The sequence below is a fragment of the Leucoraja erinacea genome, chromosome 26 (assembly GCF_028641065.1).
Source record: "Leucoraja erinacea ecotype New England chromosome 26, Leri_hhj_1, whole genome shotgun sequence".
Lineage (NCBI taxonomy): Eukaryota > Metazoa > Chordata > Chondrichthyes > Rajiformes > Rajidae > Leucoraja > Leucoraja erinaceus.
Window position 1 is genome coordinate 14564859 of NC_073402.1, and position 24310 is coordinate 14589168.

Genomic DNA, 24310 nt, shown 5'->3' on the forward strand with positions numbered 1-24310 from the left:
AGTTTAGTTTAGCAGCACAGAAACTGGCCCTTTGGCCCTCTGAGTCCGTACTGAGCAGAGATCCCCACACACCAGCACTATCCTACATATTAGATACAATTTACGATCATCACCAAAGCCAATTAACCTATGTGTCTTTGGAATGTGGGGAAGAAACTGGAGCATCCGGGGAAACCCACACAGTCACAGGAATGTACAAACTCTGTGCAGGCAGCACCCATATTCAGGATCAAACCTGGGTCGCTGGTGCGGTAAGGCAACAACTCTAACACGCTACCACCCAGAGTGATGTGTGCTTACAAACTCTGCTGATTGTAGATCAGAAGTATTGTGTGTTAAGGGAGAAGGTTGGGGAAGGATGCTCAAAATGATGTTTAAAGATGAGAATACCATCATTTTCATGTTGGTGAGCTTTTACTTACTGATTCTGGAATGGCCAGTCTGTTACTGCTTATTCAAGGCAATTAAATGTTGCCACCAAAGCAAAATTCTCCAGGAGCATTGGAAGATCATGGGAATAGATCACCAGGCCAATAAAGGAACAATTCAAAAGTGTCTTCAAAGCCACCCTGAAGAAATGCAAGAAGATAGATACAAAGCGCTGGAGTAACTCAGCAGGTCAGGCAGCACTCTGGAGGAAAAAGGATGGGTGATTCTTCTTCAGGCTGCCTGACCCGCTGAGTTAATCCCACACTTTGTGTCTATCTTTGGTATAAACTAGCAACTGCAGTTCCTTTCTACACATTTTGAAGAAATGCAACAACCCCATTGGGATTCTCTGGCCCGTGACTATTCAGACGGGTGAAGATGCATTCAGAATGGGATTGAGGCCATGCATTAGGAGCAGAGAGTTTATATATTAGCAGCAGAAGGAGCTAATCACTTCAAACATTATCCTTCCTATCCACCCTTTAGGCCACTCCCTGCTCCATTTGTGGTGAGTTTTGAGCCTCCTCATAGCCCCTTGAAACCTGAGTTGAAATAAATCTCCCTCAAACTCAAGGCGCTGCCTAAGAAGAAGGTGATACCCCATGTGTGCAGCTTAACCTATGAGAGGGTGGTAATATGCTGTAAGCATCATGCAACGGGTTGAATGGCGTAGCTGTGGTGGTTGAACGACTGACTGTGTGCGCATGTTGTGAGATGCGGCCATGAGACTGGAGCGCTATTTATTGCATCACGATGGAGTAAAGTACATGAAAGTTAAATCTCAATCCAGACACTTTGTTGTTAAGGGTTGTAGTGCAATGAATGAATGTGCAACTGTGAGATGCAGCATTTGAATGTGCATGGACTGAGGGTATCCTCTCCTCTTCTATAAGTGGTGCAGTTTGGCAATAATCAACCCTCACCCAGCATGGATAGTGCTAGCTGTTTACAATGTATTGATGTGCTCGGGCTAATACTGTTAGATCCACAAATTATGATGAGTGGCAGCATAAATTTCAAGTGTGCCCCACACCATATTAAATGGTGCAGGTTAATTGCGTGTTGTGATCTGAGCACTCATTTTCTACCATTTTCAATTTTAACCATCTTAATCTCTAATTGTTGTAGAGTGGTTTGTGCACTTAAAGGTATACATTGAAAGAGGCACTGATGCAGAATAATATGATGTACTGTACCTTATTTCTCTTGCCTTATAGGTAGGTTATCCAGACTACTTTGAGCATCACAATGCCAGCCTCAATCCATTTCATTTCAAGTGATGACCTGCACTTACTGTGAATGTAGCGAAGTGTAGCAAAGTACAAAGGGAGATTGGAAGCTGAGTACAGTTGGAGGCAAGGGAAAACTATTGATGATGCAGTTTAAAAGAGAGATTTTAATGATGTTTCTGAAAATAAGGAGTGATGTGACATAACAAAACGGACTCTAAGGAAAGATTTCATTGTGCTGGAACATGATGATTGAATACCCTTGCACAAATGGTCAGAGCTGAAAGAACAATTGATGCTGTGTACAGTGATACAAGGTAGGATATTCTGCTGGAATCAGAGAATCATTCAGCTTGGATCATTCAACCCTGAGCCTCAGTGTCCATGTGGCCCCCAAAAGCATCCATTTCATTAGAGCCATAGATTCATAGAGTCATACAGCGTGGAAACAGGCCCTTCGGCCCAACCTGCCCACACCACCCTACATGTCCCATCTACATAGTCCCACCGGCTGGTGTTTGGCCCCCTGTCTCTCTAAACCTGTCCTATCCAAGTACCTGCCTAATGCTTTTTAAACGTTGCGATAGTACCCGAAAATATTCTATTTTATTCGCCCCACATTCCTAACAACTTCCTTCAGATTCTGCCACTTACAGACACACTTGAGGGAACACGTATTGACCAATTAACGCCCCAACCTATATCTTTGGGATGTGGGAGAAAGCCCACGCAGTCAGAAGGAAACCATGCAAACTCCACATAGCACCAGAGGTCAGGATCAAACCTAGGTCACTGGATCTCTAAGCCAATAGACAATAGGTGCAGGAGTAGGCCATTCGGCCCTTTGAGTCAGCACCGCCATTCAATGTGATCATGGCTGATCATCCCCAATCAGTACCCCGATCCTGCCTTCTCCCAATATTCCCTGACTCCGCTATCTTTAAGAGCGCTATCTAACTCTCTCTTGAAAGCGTCCAGAGAACTGGCCTCCACCACCCTCTGAGGCAGAGAATTCCACAGATTTACAACTCTCTGTGAGAAAAAGTGTTTCTTCGTCTCCGTTCTAAATGACTTACTCCTTATTCTTAAACTGTGGCCCCTGGTTCTGGACTCCCCCAACATTGGGAACATGCTTCCTGCCTCTAGCATGTCCAAACCCTTAACAATCTTATATGTTTCAATAAGATCCTCTCTCATCCTTCTAAACTCCAGGGTGTACAAGCCCAGCCACTCCATTCTCTCAGCATATGACAATCCCGCCATCCCGGGAATTAACCTTGTAAACCTACGCTGCACTCCCTCAATAGCAAGAATGGCTTTCCTTAAATTAGGGGACCAAAACTGCACACAATACTCCAAATGTGGTCTCACTAGGGCCCTGTACAACTGCAGAAGGACATCGTTGCTCCTATAATTGATTCCTCTTGTTGTAAAGGCCAACATGCCATTCGCTTTCTTCACTGCCTGCTGTACCTGCATCCTTACATCCATAGATTGATGAACTAGGACCCCCAGATTCTGTTGTACTTCCCCTTTTCCCAACTTGATGCCATTTAGATAGTAATCTGCCTTCCTGTTTTTGATACCAGTGGATAACCTCACATTTATCCACATTAAACTTAATCTGCCATGCACCTGCCCAGTCCCCCAACCTGTCCAAGTCGCCCTGCATTCTCATAGCACCCTCCTCACAGTTCACACTGCCACCCAGCTTTGTGTCATCTGCAAATTTGCTAATATTACTTTGAATCCCTTCATCCAAATCAATGATGTATATTGTAAATAGCTGTGGTCCCGGCACCGAGCCTAGCGGTACCCCACTAGTCACTGCCTGCCATTCTGAAAGGGACCCGTTAATCCCTACTTTTTGTCTGCAAACCAATTTTCTATCCATGTCAGCACTCTACCCCCAATACTATGTGCCCTAATTTTGCCCACTAATCTCCTATGTGGGACCTTATCAAATGCTTTCTAAAAGTCCAGGTACACTACATCCACTGACTCTCTCTTGTCCATTTTCCTAGTTACATCCTCAAAAAATTCCAGAAGATTAATCAAGCATGATTTCCCATTCGTAAATCCATGCTGACTCGAACCGATTCTGTTAATGCTTTCCAAATGTGCGGCTATTTCATCTTTTATAATTGACTCCAGCATCTTCCCCACCACTGATGTCAGGCTAACTGGTCTATAATTCCCTGCTTTCTTTCTCCCGCCTTTCTTAAAAAGTGGGATAACGTTAGCTACCCTCCAATCCACAGAAACTGATCCTGAGTCTATAGTACATTGAAAAATTATCGCCAATGCATCCACGATTTCTAGAGCCACTTCCTTAAGTACCCTGGGATGCAGACCATCAGGCCCTGGGGATTTATCAGCCTTCAGTCTCATCAGTCTACCAAACACCATTTCCTTCCTAATGTGGATTTCCTCAGTTCCTCCGCCACCCCAGATCCTCTGGCCACTATTATATCAGAAAGATTGTTTGTGTCCTCCTTAGTGAAGACGGATCCAAAGTATCTGTTCAACTCATCTGCCATTTCCTTGTTCCCCATAATAAATTCACCTTTTTCGGTCTTCAAAGGTCCAACTTTGGTCTTAACTAATTTTTTCATCTTCACATACCTAAGTAAGCGTTTACTATCCTCCTTTATATTCCTGGCTAGTTTATCTTCATACCTCATCTTTTCTCCCCGTATTGTCTTTTTAGTTATCTTCTGTTGCTCTTTAAACATTACCAAATCCTTTTGCTTCCCGCTCATCTTTGCTACATTGTACTTTTTCTCTTTTATTTTTATACTGTCCCTGACGTCCCTTGTCAGCCACACCGCCCCTTACTCCCCTTGGAATCTTTTTTCCTCCTAGGGATGAACTGATCCTGCACCTTCTGTATTATTCCTAGAAATACCTGCCATTGTTGTTCCACTGTCATCCTTACTAGGGTACCTTTCCAGTCAACTTTGGCCAGCTCCTCTCTCATGACCCATAGTCCCCTTTATTCAACTGTAACACTGACTACTCCGATCTACCCTTCTCCCTCTCCAATTGTAGATTAAACTTGACCATATTATGGTCACTACCTCTTAATGGATCATTAACCACAAATTCCTTTATCAAATCCAGTTCATTACATAACATTAAATCCAGAATTGCCTTCTCCCTGGTAGGCTCTACTACAAGCTGCTCGAAGAATCCATCACAAAGGCACTCTACAAAGTCCCTTTCTTGGTGTCCAATACCAACCTGATTTTCTCAGTTTACCTGCATGTTGAAATCTCCCATAACAACCAGTGCATTACCTTTGCTACATGCCAATATTAACTCCTGATTCAACTTGCACCCTATGTCCAGGCTACTGTTTGGGAGCCTGTAGATAAGTCCCATTAGGGTCTTTTTACCCTTACAATTCCTTAGTTCTATCCATACTGACTCCACATGTCCTGTTTCAATGTCACCCCATGCAAGGGACTGAATATCATTCCTCACCAACAGAGCTACCCCACCCCCTCTGCCCACCTGTCTGTCTTTTCGATAGGAGGTATACCCTTGGATATTCAGTTCCCAGCCCTGGCCCTCTTGCAGCCATGTCTCTGTAGAGCAATGTCATGGAAGCATGTATAAATAAAGAAGGGAATTGTTGAAGACATTGTGTAAGGGATTGAGAGTTAGCAGAGTTTTGCTTGACACGGTGTCGGGGAGTGGGATTTTGTGTAAGATCTGTAAGATGCATTTGTCTGTGGAGTGATGTTTGGATGTGTAATAAAGATGGTATTGAGGAAGTTAAGGCTGTAGTCAAAAGGATAGTTGATGAGTTTTGAGTGCAGTGGATGTGAGTTGGTGGTCAACTAATATTATTGAAGTAGATGATTCTGATGACAGAATGGATGTGCGTCTTGAAGATGAATAATGATATGAAAGTTGCACATCGTCAACTCCTGCTAAATGAGGGTGGCACAGTGGCATAGCGGTAGAGCTGCCGTCTTACAGTGCAAGAGACCCGGGATTGATCCCCGGGCACAGCACATACTTCAACTTAAGCACCTCAACATATTAATTGCATATAATTAATTATAAATTTCATCATGCATCTCATATAAATGAACAGTGCACTTTTGGCTCATTGTACAAGTGGTGCTACATTCTGTGCTGAAAGGAGTCTCTGGTCATAGAGTGATACAGTGTGGAAACAGGCCCTTTGGCTCAACTTGCGCATACCGGCCAACGATGTCCCAGCTACATTAGTCCCACCTGCCTGGAGTCAATGAGGGACGTATCATTTTTGTCACTGGTGCATGGATACATCATAGGATGCATTTGTATCTGAATTGCAAAATCGTGCGATATAATAAATTTTGATTTGGTCGCAGAGCAACACAGTGAATATTTTAATTTAATTAAAACAAGATACAGGGACCAAGTAATTCTTCAGAAGCTGTTTTAATGCATTGCCTGAAGTGGCTTTCGTAAACTGTAGGACAGAAATACCATTGATTTGGGGTGTGATTCATGTATATTGATGTGATTGCACATCAATACTTGTCCTTTGGGCACTTGAAGCCCTTTCAGCCTGGTAAGTGACTTTGTGTTTTCCAATAGCATTTGTGGAGAATAAGCAGAATTTAACAGTAAGGATAATAACGAGCACTGAAAGCTTTTTAATGATGTTTGTCAATTGAAACTGATGGTTTAGGATTTTAAATGTATTCTTCTACAAACATGATATATTGTTATTAAAGTATAGATAATTGTTAAATGGACAATGAAGCCCATGCACATCCATAATAACTTGGAAGTCTATTTGGCGGTAATAATGATGCAATGTGGTGAGTGAGGTATACGAGTTGCTGTCCGAATCATGATGTATATTGTCAGCTACATTTTTGGCGGAGGAAATCTGTTAGATGTGATGCTTGATGCTGCAGCTCTGTGAAGCTTCTCACATTAATCACGCTCAAAGCTGTGTACTCTGATCTTGTGCCCAGTGAGTCCTGACCTAAGCTATTTGCTTGAGATTGATGCTGGCTCATTAATGACTGATCGTCGGGATGTCCTTGAAGCGTTTGTGTAGTCAGCCATTCCTTCGTCTGGCCTGCCTCAGCTCCCCACACAAGCAGTGTTTGGGGAGTGGCGGTCTTCCATTTTGATGTGCCTATCGTGTTTTCGAAAGCTTTCTTTGGTGCCACTCTAATGCCCCAGACCTCCCATTTTTCTCTCAATCTCTGAATGCAGGAACCAGCAGCGGTTGTTGCCGTTTTCCGAGCTGCACTGGACAAGGTCGACCTTCTGGGGCCATTGTACTGAGTGTGGTGATGGAGGTCCCCACTGGGCTTTCAGTGACAGGGCTCTGAGATTCTGATCTGGCACCCGACCAGTGATGTCAATGGGGGATAAACCATTACTCGGTTATAGTGCACAACCGACAATAACAGACACCATTCCTCTCTCATTGGCTGTCATAATGAGGGCTCTCTTAGTTTAGTTTAGAGATACAGCGCGGAAACAGGCCCTTCGGCCCACTGAGTCAGCACTGACCAGCGATCCGCGCACATTAACAATACCCTACACACACTGGGGACAATTTTTACATTTACATTAAGCCAATTAACCTTCAAACCTGTACGTCTTTGGAGTGTGGGAGGAAACCGAAGATCCCGGAGAAAACCCACACAGGTCACAGGGAGAACATACAAACTCCGTGCTATCAGCACCCATAGTCAGGATCGAACCCGGGTCTCTGGCGCTGTAAGGCAGCAGCTCGACCGCCGCGCCACCGTGCCGCCCTTCAATCTGTTGTTTGAATTCTGTGTCCCCCGCTTACCAAACCTCATGACAATGGAATCTGCTTGGCCATTTGACCAACCAAAGCCTTTATTATTCCGAATGTTTCCCGTAAACAGTCTCATGGCTTCTTGTGGTATCTTGCTCCCCGCTAAGTGACTGCAATATTTACTTGCATAGCAACCACGAGTAATTTATTGACTTTGAAGCAGATTGGGATGCTGGTGAAATGGGATAAGGGACCATGTAAATAATAAGCTCTGAGTTTTATTTCCTTGTTTTGTGACACAATTTTATTGGAAATCAGTGCTGAGTGATCAGTGGGTAGAAGTGGACAAAGGGTACAAAGAGAAAGGATTGTATCTTATCGCATTAGATTTTCAATAGACTGCACTCCCCCACTTTGGTATATTTTAATGACCAACCGGTAGTTAATGAGATATGAACGTTTTGACTATCTGTTCTGCTTCTGTAATTTAAAAAAATCAAACCGCACTTCAGCAAACATGTAACTGACATGAAAGTAGCCAAGAGTCTCATTAATGAAGCAGGTAGCTAACCCCTAATTATTTATATAGTCCATGTGCAATTATTAAAGCTGAGTCAGTAAAGGTCTGAATATTTGATATCTATGGTTGCTATTTGCATATGTAAATGATTGTTTTCTCACTCCTGTGCCAGCATTTATCTTGTGGTCATTAATTACAGAGGAGAGGGCAGGAAGTCTCATATTATGAATTGCAAGTTTGCTGTGTTGTAGAATTGTTTGGCAATTGGATCCCCATAGACTGATTACTTTGCACAACTTTCTGAGATATATTAATACTCAGTTAAGTTTATTGCTATGCGTACCGAGGTACAGTGAAAAGCTATTGTTATGTGGTAACCAGTCAGCTGGAAGACAATACATCATTAATTTTGAGCCAGTGTATAAATAAATACATGATACATGCTTTTGTATTATATCGGGCATGGATGTCCAAGAGATACTGCATGCATATGGGCATTTTTCATGATGGGCAGTACCTGTTTCTGTAGGAAACTTCTTAATTTTTTGCTTCCTGTGAGTTGTTTTTGATTTTAACAAAGTAATCAGAATCAAATTGTTTGGAATTCATTAACAGCATCAGGTGAAAGGCTTTTGTCAGTATGAGCAGCATTTCATAGCCAAGTCCAAAGAGCGCACAACTTAGCATTGTTGCTTCTTCTTCTTTCGTTGGCGTGCACAGCCTAAAGTTGTTGGACAACTTGTTCTATTTGATCTTCCGTTTGTGCACGTCGAGTTGATTGCATTAGTCGAAAGGGCGGACCACGTGAAGGTTGCAATTTACCACCCCAGCATTGTTGCTAATAGAACCCTTCAGGCTTACAACATTTTCTTTGGATGAGCAGACAAATCAAGTTTCCATCTTCCTTTATTGAGAATTTTCCCACTCACGGTCCAATGAAGAGTCTCAACCTAAAATGTCACCTATTCCTTTTCTCCAGGGATGCTTTCTGACCCACTTAGTTAATCCAGCATTCTGTGTCTATCTTCCCTTATTGGTAGTTTTGTTAATCTTTTAAGGAATGTATCAATGTTTAAATTGTAATCAACCTCCTCTGAATGGGAGGTAACCATAGTTGTTCGACCCCAAACACAAATGCACCCAATTTGGATAGCAGTAACAGGATCGGTCCGAGTCAGCATGGATTTACGAAGAGGAAATCATGCTTGACTAATCTTCTGGAATTTTTTGAAGATGTAACTAGGAAAATGGACAAGGGAGAGCCAGTGGGTGTAGTGTACCTGGACTTTCAGAAAGCATTTGATAAGGTCCCACATAGGGGATCAGTGGGCAAAATTAGGGCACATGGTATTGGGGGTAGAGTGCTGACATGGATAGAGAAGTGGTTGGCAGACAGGAAACAAAGAGTAGGGATTAACAGGTCCCTTTCAGAATGGCAATATACATCAATTATTTGGAATGAAGGGATTCAAAGTAACATTAGCAAATTTGCAGATGACACAAAGCTGGGTGGCAGTGTGAACTGTGAGGAGGATGCTAGGAGAATGCAGGGTGACTTGGAGAGGTTGGGGTAGTGGGCAGATGCGTGGCAGATTAAGTTTAATGTGGATAAATGTGAGGTTATCCACTTTGGTAGCAAAAACAGGAAGGCAGATTACTATCTAAATGGCGTCAAGTTGGGAAAAGGTGAAATACAATGGGATCTGGGGGTCCTTGTACATCAGTCTATAAAAGTAAGCATGCAGGTACAGCAGGCAGTGAAGAAAGGGAATGGCATGTTGGCCTTTATAACAAGAAGAATCGAATATAGGAGCAAAGAGGTCCTTCTGCAGTTGGTCAGAGCCCTAGTGAGACCAAACCTGGAGTATTGTGTGCAGTTTTGGTCCCTTAATTTGAGGAAGGACATTCTTGCTATTGAGGGAGTGCAGCGTAGGTTTACAAGGTTAATTCCCTGGATGGCGGGACTGTCATATGCTGAGAGAATGGAGCAGCTGGGCTTGCACACTCTGGAGTTTAGAAGGATGAGAGGGTATCTCATTGAAACATATAAGATTGTTCAGGGCTTGGACACGCTACAGCCAGGAAACATGTTCCCGATGCTGGGGGAGTCCAGAACCAGGGGTCACAGTTTAAGAATAAGGAGTAAGCCATTTAGAACTGAGACAATTAAACACTTTTTCTCACGGAGAGTGGTGAGTCTGTGGAATTCTCTTCCTCAGAGGGTGGTGGATGCAGGTTCTCTGGATGCTTTCAAGAGAGAGCTATATAGGGCTCTTAAAAATAGCAGAGTCAGGGGATATGGGTGAAGGCAGGAACGAGGTACTGATTGAGGATGATCAGCCATGATCACATTGAATGGCGGTGCTGGCTCAAAGGGCCGAATGGCCTACTCCTGCACCTAGTGTCAATTGTCACACATTCCTCTTTGCAGTCATCGAACTTGCAACCTAGAACAGTACAGCCCAGGAACTGGCCCTTCAGCACACAACGTTTGTGCCGTACATGAGCCTAGTTTAAACTGATCTCTTCTGCCTGTACCTGATCCATATCCTTCTATTGCCTGCACTTCCAGGTGCCAATCTAAAAGCCTCTTGAATGCCATGATTGCATCTCCACCATCACCACCACCCCTGGCAATGCATTCCAGGCCCCTACTTCATTTCATTTTATTATTTCATTTTATTGTATGACATGTTTTTATGTGAAGTACTTTGAGTCTGCCTCGTGTATGAAATGTGCTATATAAATAAAGTTGCCTTGCCTTGCCTTGCCTTGCCTACCACACTAAGTGTAAAAAGAAAACTTGCCCCACACATCTCCATTAAACCTTTCCCCTCACCTTATAGCTATGCTCTCTAGTTTTAAGGTTATAACCATCTACCCTATCTATGCCTCTCAAAATTAGTATGCAACTATCAGGTCTCCCTCAATTCTGATGTTCCAGGGGAACCAATTCAAGTCTATCTAGCCTCTCCCTGAAGCTGTAACCCTCTAATCCAGACAGCATTTGGGTAAACCTCCTTTGCACCCTTTCTAAAGCATCCACATTGTTCCTGTAATGGGGCACCCAGAATTGCATTCAACACTTTAAATGCAGCCTAACCGAAGTTCTATAATGATTCACAATAACTGCCTGACTCTTATATGCAAGACCCGTAGCATGAAGGTAAGAGTATGATATGTCTTGTTTACCACCCGATCCACCTGTGCTGCCATCTTTAAAAAAACGATGAACTTGGACTCTCAGTGCTCTCTGCATTTCAATCCAGCTAAGGGTATTGCCATTAAGTGTTTACTCTCTCCTTAAAGGCAACCTCCCAAAGTTCAAGACTTTACACTTGCATGGGTTAAATGCGATCTGCCATTTCTCCGCCCATTTTTGCAGCTGAACTTTATCCCGTTGTATCTTCTGACAGCATTCCTCACTGTCTCCAACAGTGTGTGTGTGTGTGTCATAAGATATCACTTTCATAAAGCTGACATATGTTTCCTGGCCATGTTTACAACCTACTTGGTCATCCATGAATCCCTTACCTTGCTGTTCTTATCCTTCCTAATTTGTAACAGGTTGCATAATAAACTGGTTGCTGCATTGATTTTCTTCTATCCACTCTCTTGTCGCCTGCTGTTATTAATTGGAGCATGGTCATATTATTTCAACAAAAGCGCCACTTGATCAAAGTAAACCCAGAGCAGGGAGAAATAAGATAACAACATTTATTCTCAGATGGTTTGAAATTCAGTAATAAAATACAATGGTTACAAATTCATCCCCATTCACTTGCATCAGCGCATTTCATTCTGCCTTCAAGATTCAATGCAATGAATCAACGGATTGAATTTAGGAGGCAGCCTAAGTTTGCTCATAGAGCAGATTTAACACTTCCGATTTGATGCTTATAAAGACTGTAACACAAAGGGTGCAGGGGACTAACATATATTATATCAATTGGGCAGAGATTTCACTTGGTGATGATGTACTTTCTGACTGTGGTAGAAGGTGGTTTTGGGGAAGCATGACATGTACTTTCTTTTGGAGTGTGCAGCTTTGTGTTCAATGGCTGTGGTTGAAAATAAATCGATCCTAATACCATTTAGAAACATTGAAACATAGAAAATAGGTGCAGGAGTAAGCCATTCGGCCCTTTGAGCCAGCACCGCCATTCAATATGATCATGGCTGATCATCCAGAATCAGTATCCCGTACCTGCTTTCGCCCCATATCCCTTGATTCCGTTAGCCCTAAGAGCTATATCTAACTCTTGCTTGAATACATCCAGTGAATTGGCCTCCACTGCATTCTGTGGCGGAGAATTCCACGTATTCACAAATCTCTGGGTGAAAAAGTTTTTCCTCATCTCAGTCCTAAATGGCCTACCCTTTATTATTAAACCGTGACCCGTGGTTCTGGATTCCCCCAACATCGGGAACATGTTTCGTACATTTAGCCTGTCCAAATAATAATTTTATATGTTTTATATCATTTTATATTTACATGTGAAAGACTCTTGGCAATCTTGCACCTTTTTTAAGAGACAGATTATGCTGGATGTTCATTTCCACAGAGGCAGTGCAATGCATGACTGTACCAGTGAAGCAGTCTGATATATATGGTTGCTAAGCACCAAGACGCTCCATGTTGGACATGTGCATCTTGCTGGGTGCCACGTATATCTCTGCTCACTATCTTGTCCAATAGACCCGATTCCCTTGTACTCGGGGCTTATTTCATTTAATCGGGGTAAATGCATCTGATATTTTTAGACGTTTCATTCACTTCTTTTTGCCAGGATTATGAAAAAGCTATTTGTAGCAGTTTGCAATAGTCAGTGACGTACATTACTGAACCTTATATTTATACTGTGAAACCTTTTTGGAGACATTTAATTTGCTTATTGCTTCTTGGATGTTTGATTCTGATGTTGCAGATTTCTTTCTCCATTCTTCTTAAATTTTATTATAAACGGAGTTTACAAAACTCTGATACTCGTGATCATTTTTTCTTTAAAGCACTCAAGGTACGGATATTGATAGAAAAACTTTAACTGTGATAAAGTGAACATTTCTAATATCATATCAGTGAAATCCTGCACTTTTGGTGGTGAATAATTCAGAAAGCACACTATGGTTTTATTTGAGTTAGCATGCCTTTTTAATAGCAAAATTAATTTTCAATTCGAATGTTGAATCCTCAAATCATCCTGATCTTATGTAACAAATTGATTTACATAGAAACATAGAAAATAGGTGCAGGAGTAGACAATTCGGCCCTTCGAGCCTGCACCGCCATTCAATATGGTCATGGCTGATCATCCAACTCAGTATCCCATACCTGCCTTCTCTCCATACCCCCTGATCCCTTTAGCCACAAGGGCCACATCTAACCCCCTCTTAAATATAGCCAATGAACTGGCCTCAACTACCTTCTGTGGCAGAGAGTTCCAGAGATTCACCACTCACTGTGTGAAAAATGTTTTTCTCATCTTGGTCCTAAAGGATTTCCCCTCAGGTGGGCGGCGCGACTCACGTCGCAGCGGCCTCTGCAGTCCGTCTGTCTTTTTATTATTTTTTGTCTCGTTTGAATGGAGTTTATATTTTTATTTTTAACTGGGTATGTGTGTGGGGGGCGGGGGGTGGGGAAACTTCTAAAATCTTTTCCCTGTAAGGAGAACCCGACCTTTTTTCTGTCGGGTCTCTGTTGTCGTTGGGGCCAAGCACCGTGGAGCGGCCTCCAACCGGAACGACCTGAGGCTCCAGTCGCGGAGCTGCGGACCTACTTACCATCGTGGAGCTGGCTGAGTTCGGAGCGGGTGGAGCTGTGGTGGCTAGTGAGTGGCTAGTGCCCGCCGGGGGCTCCAACACCAAGACCCGGAGCGTGGCCTTGCATCGCCCGGCGCAGCTTTAATGACCGCGGGACACTTACCATCGTCCGCCGGGGGCTTTGACTCTGACATCGGGAGGAGAATGGGGAGCAGGGGAGAGATTAGACTTTGCCTTCCATCACAGCGAGGAGGAGATGCGCTGTGATGAATGTTTGTGTAAATTGTGTTGTGTCTTGGTTCTTTTCCGTGTGTATGACTGCAGAAACCAAATTTCGTTTGAACCTCAATGAGGTTCAAATGACAACAAATAAATTGTATTGTATTGTAATTGTATTAAGCTGCGACCCCTTAACCTGGACTTCCCCAACATCGGGAACAACCTTCCTGCATAAACCTTATATTGAAGGTTTATTGTAACTGAAGAATAAAATGCCGTCTGTTAATATTTTCAATGTCACATCTTTTAAAATGAACTTTACCTGGAGAGTTAACTTTGTGCCCTCTGGAAGTTTAACTGGGTATATCATCCATTTATGCTTGATTCAATCCTCATGCATGGAATGATGTCATTCTCATGGAATGCTTCAAATGAAGGAAATTAGCCCAAGTTTCACTTTGGTTGCACCTTTCTGGGCCAAACTTGTTGAGAAAGGCAGGTTCTTTCCACATCTTGTGATCCCATGCACCAACTACCTCTACAAGGCACCAAGTCCCTCTCTACCAATAACTGCTGCTCTGCCTGATTTCTACCCCTATCTATCCTATGAGGCCCTGGCCCTTATCCCTGACCCTCCAATCCCTGGAAGGACCTAGTCCATGATGTCCCCCATGGTCCAGCATCCCAGACTCCCAATGGCCCAAACTATCGGTCAGAACCCTTGGTCATTTACCTTTTCATCCCAGAATCAGCCATTGATTCATGTCCGAACCTCCTTCCCCCATCCTTTTGACAAACATCACTTGTCCTTACACCCCCACCAACCACTCTTTGCTCCCATCACCAATATCCCTTGCATTACCTGACTTCAGGTGCTACTGAAGATAACAGTGGCTGGCCCACAACCAGAGCGTCATCAGTGTGCTGTAGCAAGGTCCATTAAAGATGGATCCCGACCCGAAGCATCACCTAGTCATGTTCTCCAGAGATGTTGTTTAGAGATTCAGCGCAGAAACGGGTCCATCGGCCCACCGAGTCCGCGCGGACCAGTGATCCCCGTACACTAGCACTGACTACACACTAGGGATCATTTACAATTTTTACTGATGCCAAAAAACCTACAAACCTGTACGCCTTTGGAGTGTGAGAGGAAACCGTCACACCCGAAAGAAATCCATGCAGTTACGGGAAGAATGTACAAACTCCATACAGACAGCATCCGTAGTCAGGATCAAGCCTGGGCCTCGTAAGGCAGCAACTCTACTGCTGTGCTACCGTGCCTCCTTGATGTAGATTATAATTCTAAGTAAATGCTGATATTTTCTCTTACGCTGGCCCATTGCTGACAAGGGCAGCATAATGGTCCTCTGCAGAATGCCTTGCTTGATCATTTCAGGATTCCTGTCACTATACTAGTTTTTAGCATTGAGGGGACCCTGTAATAGCCTTAGCACATTGTTCTCCATCTCAGAAATTCATTTCATTAACTTCAATGGAACTGAGTTTCAGAAGCTGAATATTACAAGCTACTACCATACAAATTGTTTTATGTTATTGAGTGTGGATGAATTTAAGGGAAGATTTTTCATGAATGATGCCCTGTGAAAAATTGAAACAATTAGATTACCTTCTAAGTATGTCTTTCTACTTCTGATTATTTTTAATATTTTATTTCAGCAACGCAGACTGAATACAAGGGGAGATAAATTAACATGAAATGATTCCTACAGCACGCTGGGATTTCATCCATTGAAGGTAATTCAATTTTGTCATATTATCAATATTTCATGCTATTTTTTTCATTGATACCATCACCAGTTTTCCTGTTGTATTTGAAACAATGGAGGTATTCAGAAGGCCAGACAGCACCTGTGGGGGAAAAAAAAACAGAATTAGTGTTTCAGGGACCTGCATCAAAATTGAAAGATTATTGATCTGAAATGTTGACTCTGTTTCAGATTCAGATTCGGATTCAGATTCAGATTCAATTTTAATTGTCATTGTCATTGTCAGTACAGTACAGAGACAACGAAATGCATTTAGCATCTCCCTTGAAGAGCGACATAGCAAACGATTTGAATAAAAAAATAAATAATAAGTGTCCGGGGGGGGTGATTGGCAGTCACCGAGGTACGTTGTTTAGTAGAGTGACAGCCGCTATGGATATCATTCTCCATAAACACTGTTAGAACTTCTGAGTACCTCCATTATTTTCTGTATTAATTCTGAATTCTGGCTACTTCAGATGCTTCTGTAAATCTCCTTCCATTTTGGAGGCAGCTGTAAAGAGATACATGTTTGGAAATTGATGGCATTGGACATACCACTAATTTTAGTCTATATTGAAATCCATTTATAGAAACATTGGCTGAGTTATTAAACCAAGTGCGTGCCCATCCAGTGAAATAAGTTAAAAAGACAAGTTGTAGGGCTTTGTCGAGGTACTTTAGACATTTGGGATACAGTGTGGAAACAAGCCGTCCAGCACACCATTCCGCACCGACCAGCGATCACCCCGTACATTGCACTGTCCTACACACTAGGGATAAATTATAAATGTTATCAAAGCCAATTAACCAAGACACTTGTACGTCTTTGGGGTGTGGGAGGAAACCAGAGCGCCCAGAGGAAACCCACCTGGTCACAGGGAGTTTGTACAAATTCCGTACAGACAGCACCCGTAATCAAGATCGAACGGGGGTCTCTGGTGCTGTAAAGCAGTAACTCTACCGCTGTGCCAATGTGCCATCCCTGATGCATCTTAAAAGTTGTGTGAGTTTCTGTCTCTACCATCTTCTCAGGCAGAGTGTTCTAGATTTCAATTGCATACCGGGTGAAAAATTCTTCCTTGGATCCCCTCTAAACCTGCAACTTGTTAAACTGCACCATTGTCCCTGCAGCATTGCCCATCCCCACACTACATTGCTCCTTCATCACACCCCTTAATTTTCTAATTTACAAATTAAGTATCCAATTCCCTTTTGAAAGTCATTCAGGAATTGCTTCCATCAAGTGTTCAGACCAACATTCCAGACACAATGATTCGCTGCAAGAGAAACATCGCCTCTCCTCTGATTTCTTTGCATTGAATCTGGATATAGGTTTAAGGTGAGGGGGAAAAGATTTAATATGAACCTGAGGGGTAACTTTTTCATACAAAGGGTGGTGGGCGTATGGGACAAGCTTCCGGAGGAGGTAGTTGTGGCAGGTACTATTGCAATGGTAAAGAAACATTTAGCTAGGTATATGACCGGTTTAGAGTGATATGGGCCAAACACAGGCAGGTGAGATTAACATAGATGGGACTTACTGGCCGGTATGGGCAAGTTGGGCTGAAGGGCTTGTTTCCACGCTGTAGGACTCCATGACTCCATGAATCTCAGTAAACTGATTAACACTCCTTCTGTTTAGTTGTCCTTTTGTTTATCAAACCTCTGATTATTGTGAATATCTGAATTAAATCTCTCTTAACCTTTTCTACTGCAATGAGAATATATCTATCCTGGTCTCCCAAATCAATTGAAAATCCTCCATTCATGGTCTTTTTCTTTTGATAATCTTAACTGCACCCATTCTAAGAAATTGAAACTCCCTAAATGTGATCATGTTTTACTAAGTCCCCGACGAATGATTTATAAAAGAATGATGCAACTGCCTCCTTTTAAATTCCATGTCTCTATTTATAAAGCCATGGCTCTGAATGCCCTTTATAAAAACCTCATTAGTGTGACCTTCATTTCCAAGGATCCATTGTAGCAGCAGATGCAAGGAAGGGGGCCCAGCTGTTGGTGATGATGGACCTCATTGATTATTATTAGTGTGTCAGGAACACCAGACAAACATCAGCAGATCCTTGAGTTTCTGAAGGCGCACAGCTGTCTCGGATATTTCAATACAAAACCTGTTACATTCACCTTGACTTAGTTTTGACTTAAACCATTTTTGTTGTTCGGCAAATATTGACACAAAATGCTGGAATAACTCAGCACATCAGGGAGCATCTCGGGTGAAAATTAAAGGATTGATTGATACTTTATTATCATATATGACATGACATGACATGACGTATAGGTACGTAGGTTAATTGGCTTGGTGTATGCGTAAACTATCCTCAGTGTGTGTAGGATAGTGTTAATGTGCAGGGATCGCTGGTCGGCAAGCACTTGGTGGGCCAAAGGGCCTGTTTCCATGATGCATCTCTAAACTGAACTAAACTGAATAAATTAATAATCAGGAATACTAAATAACTTGACCATAGTAGTATAAAATTGAAGTATGTACTGCAACCAAAACAAGTCCATAGTAGATCGTGCTAAGTTAGAGTTGTGCTTAGTGTTGTGCAAGATTCAAGAGCTTGATGGTTGCTGGGAAGAAGCTGTTCGTGAACCTGGAGGTTACAGTTCTCAAGCTCCTGTACCTTCTTCCTACTTAGCGAGATGAGTGTGGTTAGTGGTGTGGGTCTTTGATGATATTAGCTGCCTTTTAGGGGCAGCGCCTCCTGTAGATCACTTCAATGGTGTGATACCATACCTGTGATGGACTACCACTTCGTGAAGGCTCCTTCAGTCTTTGGGCATTTGAGTTACCAATCCAGATCATGATGCAACCAGTCAGTATGCCCACTGCGCTACATCTGTAGAAGTCCGATGTGGTGTTTAGTAACATTCAAAATTCCCCAATCTTCACAGAGGTGTTGATGAGCCTTCTTCATGACTGCATCAATGTGCTCGACAAGAGACAGATCTTCAGAGGTATACTGCGCTACATCTGTAGAAGTCCGATGTGGTGTTTAGTAACATTCAAAATTCCCCAATCTTCACAGAGGTGTTGATGAGCCTTTCTTCATGACTGCATCAATGTGCTCGACAAGAGACAGATCTTCAGAGGTATACACTCCCAGGAACGTGAAGCTGTTGATTCCCTCTCCACCAATCGTATCAATGAAGACAGGTTCATAGATCCTGGGCTGACTGCTGCGCTGCTTCTGCGAGTCGGAGGCTGTGCTGACGGAGGCGTTGCGGGTTCTGGGGACAGCGGCGCCGGGAGCCCGCGGATCCCTAGAGACTTTCCCTTCCTGAAGTCCTACTAACATGGAGAGCAAATTGTTCTTCTGGCACCATTCAATCAGGTTATTAATGTCCCTCCTTAAACCTCACTCATCATAATCCATTGTTAGTCCAAAAACGGTAATATCATTGGTGATGGCATTGAAGCAGTTTCTGGCTACACACTCAAGGGTGTAGACAGGGTAGAACAGGGGACTGAGCACACAGCCTTGAGGTGTTCCTGTGCGGATTGTGGTCGGACAGTGAGAAAATCATGGATCCAGTTCCATAAGGATAAGCAGAGGCCCAGTTCTCTGAGTTTAATGATAGGTCTGGAGGGGGTGATAGTGTTGAACACCAAGCCATAGTTGATGAACTACATTTTGACACGTGTATTTTGATTGTCCGAATGGCCAGTGGAAGGAGCCGTCGAGATCGCATGCACTATTAAATGGTTGTGGCTGCAGGCAAATTGTAGTCCAGCTCGTTACTAAGGCAGGAGTTCTTGTACATCAAAACCAACTCCTCAAAACACTTCCTCAAACAGATGTTAATGCCACCAGTCAGTAGTCATTGAGGCAAGTCACCTTGCTATTTATGGGTAAGAAGGAACTGCAGATGTTGGTTTAAACCTAAGATAGACACAAAAAGCTGTATTAACTTCAGACAAGAAGGGTCTCGACCCGAAACATCACCAATTCCTTCTCTCCAGAGATGTTGCTCTTAATGGGCACTGGTATTATGGATGTCGTTTTAAGGGAGGTGGGAACCTTGAACCTTAGTAATGAGGGAGAAACAGATTGGTGAAAGCTCATCTAGCTGAAACATTAATTCATGTTTCTCTTTTTCCTCAGCTGTCTGACCTGCTAAATATTTCCAACCCTTTTCTTGTAGTTAAGATGTTTAGTGGCTCCAGACTAACTTGGATTAACTTAATAAGGATGTCTACTTTAATAATAAACTCTATGCAATTACATTTTCCTTGCAAGGCCTTCATTTTTTATTTTTGTGTAATTCGAAAGACAGGATGACTTATTGTGCAGGTTAGGTTTAGCTTTAAGGTTTAGGTTTACTATTGTCATAAGTACCGAGGTAAAGTGAAAAGCTATGTTTTGCCTAATATGCAAACAGATCAGATATGCCATACAAGCAAGTTAAATTCCAGGACAACAGATAGAGCAAAGGAGAAGATGCAGAGTGCAGAATATAGTTCTCAGCATTGCTGCGCATCAGTTCCATAGTCAAAGTCTATTGTTCATAATGGGGAAGAGGTGAATAAGACGGTACCCTGGCTGATGGAAGAATCATTCAGAAGGCTGATAATAGAGGGCATGAAGCTGTTCCTTAGTTTGTTAGTGCGCTCTTTCAAGCTTCTGCATTTTCTGCTGGAGGTGAGCTGGAAGAATAGGAGAGGGAGTGACCTTCACTGGAAATGATAAAGCAATACGTGCTGTTGAAATATGTAAATAAATCCAGTTTATTTGCAAAATAATAACATTGATAGAATACTTTCTTTCCATTGAGCGATCACATTACAGGGGTTATAGGTGATACAATGAATATACTTTATGTTTAGAATGGCAAATCATGTATGAGTGGCCTAAGACGTGAAGCAATTATCACTGTTACTCTGTCAGCCTACAGCATAATCAAGGACCAGTCTCACCTGAGTCACTTCCTTTTCACCCCTCTCCCATCAGGCAAGAGGTCCAGAAGTTTAAAAACACATACCTCCAGATTTGCGGACAGTTTCTTCCCAGCATTCATCAGGCAACTGAATAGTCCTCTCATCAGCTTGCAGTCCTAACTTCCCTTCCCCACTGAAGACCTTTGAACTATCTTTAATCAGATAAAATTGGACTTTTTGCACTAAATGTTGTACCCTTTATCCTTTATCTGTGCAGTATGGATAACTTGATTGTAATCATGTATAATCTTGTATCACCTTATGTTCAGTGTTTTGAGAAACCTATTGTCATTGTCAGAGCTGGAGAATTGGTAAAAGGAGAAATAAATTTGCTGAGATTGGTTTCTTTTGAACAAAGAATGTGAGGCGACGTTTAATCGATGTACATAATTTTAGGAAAGGTTCGTCAAGCTAAGTAGGGATGACTTATTTCCCTTAAGAGCGAGGTTAATAACTAAAGGGCAACATTTCCCACCAAAGTTGTATGGAGATCTGGAGGTCACTATCTACAAGGTACCTGGATGGACTCAAGTCTAAAACCAGAAGGTGGGAAGTGGGAGTAACTTAAATAGTTCCGTTTCTGGCCAGCATGGGCAAGGTGGGCTGAATGGCCAAGATGAGCTGAAAATGGCCTCTTTTCCAATAAAAAATGCCTATAATTCCATCAAATAAAATCAGAATTTTTGCATAATTTAGCACAAATCCCAATTGTTTACCTGTATTAGAATATAGGCCACAATGAATTAAGAGCTAATTTCTTAAAGGTCCTAAAAACATCCTAAAAGCAAATTACCAATTTCTGATCAGCAGTTCTGTTTATTGTAGCAAATAATAGACTAAGCATGGCCTGTTGCAATATTTTGAAAATATCAGGATTGTGTGGCTCTCATTAAGTTAACACATTCATTAAGATTTGGTCTTCTTTGTGGGTAATTGCTATGTTCAGCTTCTATTCTTATCAAATAGCCCTCAGACATAGAGTTTACTGTTGCTGCAATACATTAAAGTGAGCTGTTAATTGAGCTTTTTTAAATAAATGTGTATGCAAATTTTATGCAGACATTTCAGGAAAATAACAATTCAATTCAATTCAACTTTAATGTCATTGCACAAATACAAGTATGGGTACAACGAAATGCAGTTTAGCGTCAGTCCGTAGTATAGTGCAATATAGAAATAAAAATACAGAATAATCAAACAATGTGGACGGAGAGACTGGAGAAGTCTATCGGCGGGACTCCGAGTTCAGCAATGTGATGGTATTATTGTAGAAGCTGTTCCTCATCCTACTAGTACGAGACCTGAGGCTCCTGTACTGCCTCCCTGATGGGAGGAGGGCAAACAGTCCATGGTTGGGGTGGGAGGGGTCTTTAATGATCTTCCCGGCCCGTCTCAGACACAGTTTTCGGTGGAGGGCATCCATGGCAGGGAGCAGGGCACCGATGATGTACTGCGCGGTTTTCACCACCCGTTGTAGTGCCTTCCTGTCCGCTACGGTGCAACTGCTGTACCATACCGTGAAGCAGGTGGTCAGGATGCTTTTGATGGTACAGCGGTAAATGTTGGTCAGGATCTGGGGGGACAGGTGGGCTTTCTTGAGCCTCCTCAGGAAGTAAAGGCGCTGCTGCGCCTTTTTGATCAGCTTGGAGGTGTTGAGGGACCAGGACAGATCCTCCGAGATGTGTACCCCGAGGAATTTGTAGTTGGAGACTCACTCCACCTCAGTCCTGTTTATATGGATGGGGATATGTCTGCCCCCTCTGATCTTCCTGAAGTCAACAATAATTTCCTTCGTCTTCTTGGAGTTGAGGACGAGGTTATTGTTGGCACACCAGGTTGTCAGGTGCTGGACCTCATCCCTGTAGGCTGACTCGTCGTTGTCACTGATCAGTCCTACCACCGTGGTGTCGTAGGCAAACTTAATGATGGCGTTGGAGCCATTCTTAGGGATGCAGTCATGGGTGAAGAGGGAGTAGAGGAGAGGGCTGAGCACACAGCCCTGAGGCATGCCGGTGTTCAGTGTTATAGTGGAGGAGGTGAGGTTGTTGACCCTAACAGACTGCCTAACTTGCCTACCATAACGGTCTGTTGGTGAGGAAATCCAGTGTCCAATTGCAGAGGAAGGTGGAGATGCCAAGTCCGCTGAGTTTGGTGATCAAGCTGGCGGGGATGACAGTGTTAAAGGCGGAGCTGAAATCAATGAACAGCATCCTGATGTAGGTGTTATTGCTGTCCAGGTGGGTCAGGGCAGAATGTAGGGCCGCCGATATGGCGTCCTCTGTAGACCTGTTGGTCCGGTAGGCAAACTGATGGGGGTCCAGTGTGGGGGGAGGCAAGCTTTGAGGTGAGCCAAGATCAGCCGCTCAAAGCACTTTGCAATGACGGGTGAGTGCCACTGGGCGGAAATCGTTGAGAATCCCTGTGGCTGATTGTTTGGGCACTGGCACGATGGTTGATGTCTTGAGGCAAGTGGGGACAACACCCTGGGCCAGTGACAGATTGAAAATGTCAGTGAAGACCAGGGATAGTTGTCCAGCACATGCCTTGAGCACCTGACCGGGGATGCCATCGGGGCCGGCAGCTTTGTGCTCATTCACTTTGCTTAGTGCATCTTGTACAGCAGAGGTGGAGAGACTGAGGGGTTGTTCATTCGGGGGTGGAGCAACTTTGGTGGCTGGAGTTTTGTTGTCCCGGTCAATAAGCTCCTTTTGTATCATTATCATAACCCAATCTACCTGGAGGTGAATATTTCATGCAGAGAATTTAAAAATCCTGATACTGTACCTATTTCTCTGGGTGGTTTCATGAGTAATTGAATCACCTGTTGTGAACTCAGCTATTTAAATCACAAATATCGTGGGTTCAGTCATCCTGTGACACGCTCTGTGGAGATTCGCTGATGAACCGTATCCACTTAGATTAGATACTCAAAGTCTTTTAAGTTACAAAGTCTTTAACTTAGCACGTGACATTACCCTCGGAGCCCGAACAAAGGAAAAGGAAGAGAATGAAGGAAATAAAATGATTTGGGTCAAACTTAGATATACATTTGTGGCTTTCAAGATAATTGAGTCCATATGTGATCTTAATTCAAGTAAAGTAGTTAATGTAGACAATGCAGTATACGTTTTCCGGAACAATGCTGATCTCAGGCACTGTTTGTGGGGAGTTTGCATGCCCTCCCTGTGATGTGTAGGTTTCCTTCATGTTTTCCTTCCACTTCCCAAAGACATGGGATTTGGCACATTCATTGGCCACTATAATTTGTCCTAGCTAGGTGTGTAAATGAGTGGTAGAATCTGGGAAGAGTTGATGAGATTAATGTTGATGGGAAGTTGATGATTGGCATGGACTTGGAGCACAACTCAAGTCTAAAAACAATCACGCAATTTTACTGTGACTCCAATACTTGGGTTGTAAAGCCTTAATTGCAAAGCCAATTTCCAGAAGATCGGAAATCATTGGCTGGAGATTAGAAAGTTGAGCATGATTTGATGAAAGATCTTAGTCCAGAATTCCTTCTCAGTGGTAAGCCACCTATTCAGTGGATTTTCAAGAAGAACCTGCTTGAAGTAGTGGCTCCAATCTGCACAGCGAGTCCTTGTTCAGTCTTGTAAATGTAAAACACTTTACATAACAGGGTCTGACAGGCTG

The 24310-nt window shown here is 43.0% G+C and overlaps 1 protein-coding gene across 1 annotated transcript in view; it reads left to right on the top strand.

The window, feature by feature from the left end:
- The window catches only part of LOC129709671 (disks large-associated protein 2-like), a 562214-nt gene that overhangs the window by 155449 nt on the left and 382455 nt on the right, over positions 1–24310 (top strand). Inside the window, exon 2 of the mRNA XM_055656173.1 lies at positions 15602–15679. The gene's annotated coding sequence lies outside the window, so the exon portion shown is untranslated. The remainder of the gene's footprint in view (positions 1–15601; positions 15680–24310) is intronic.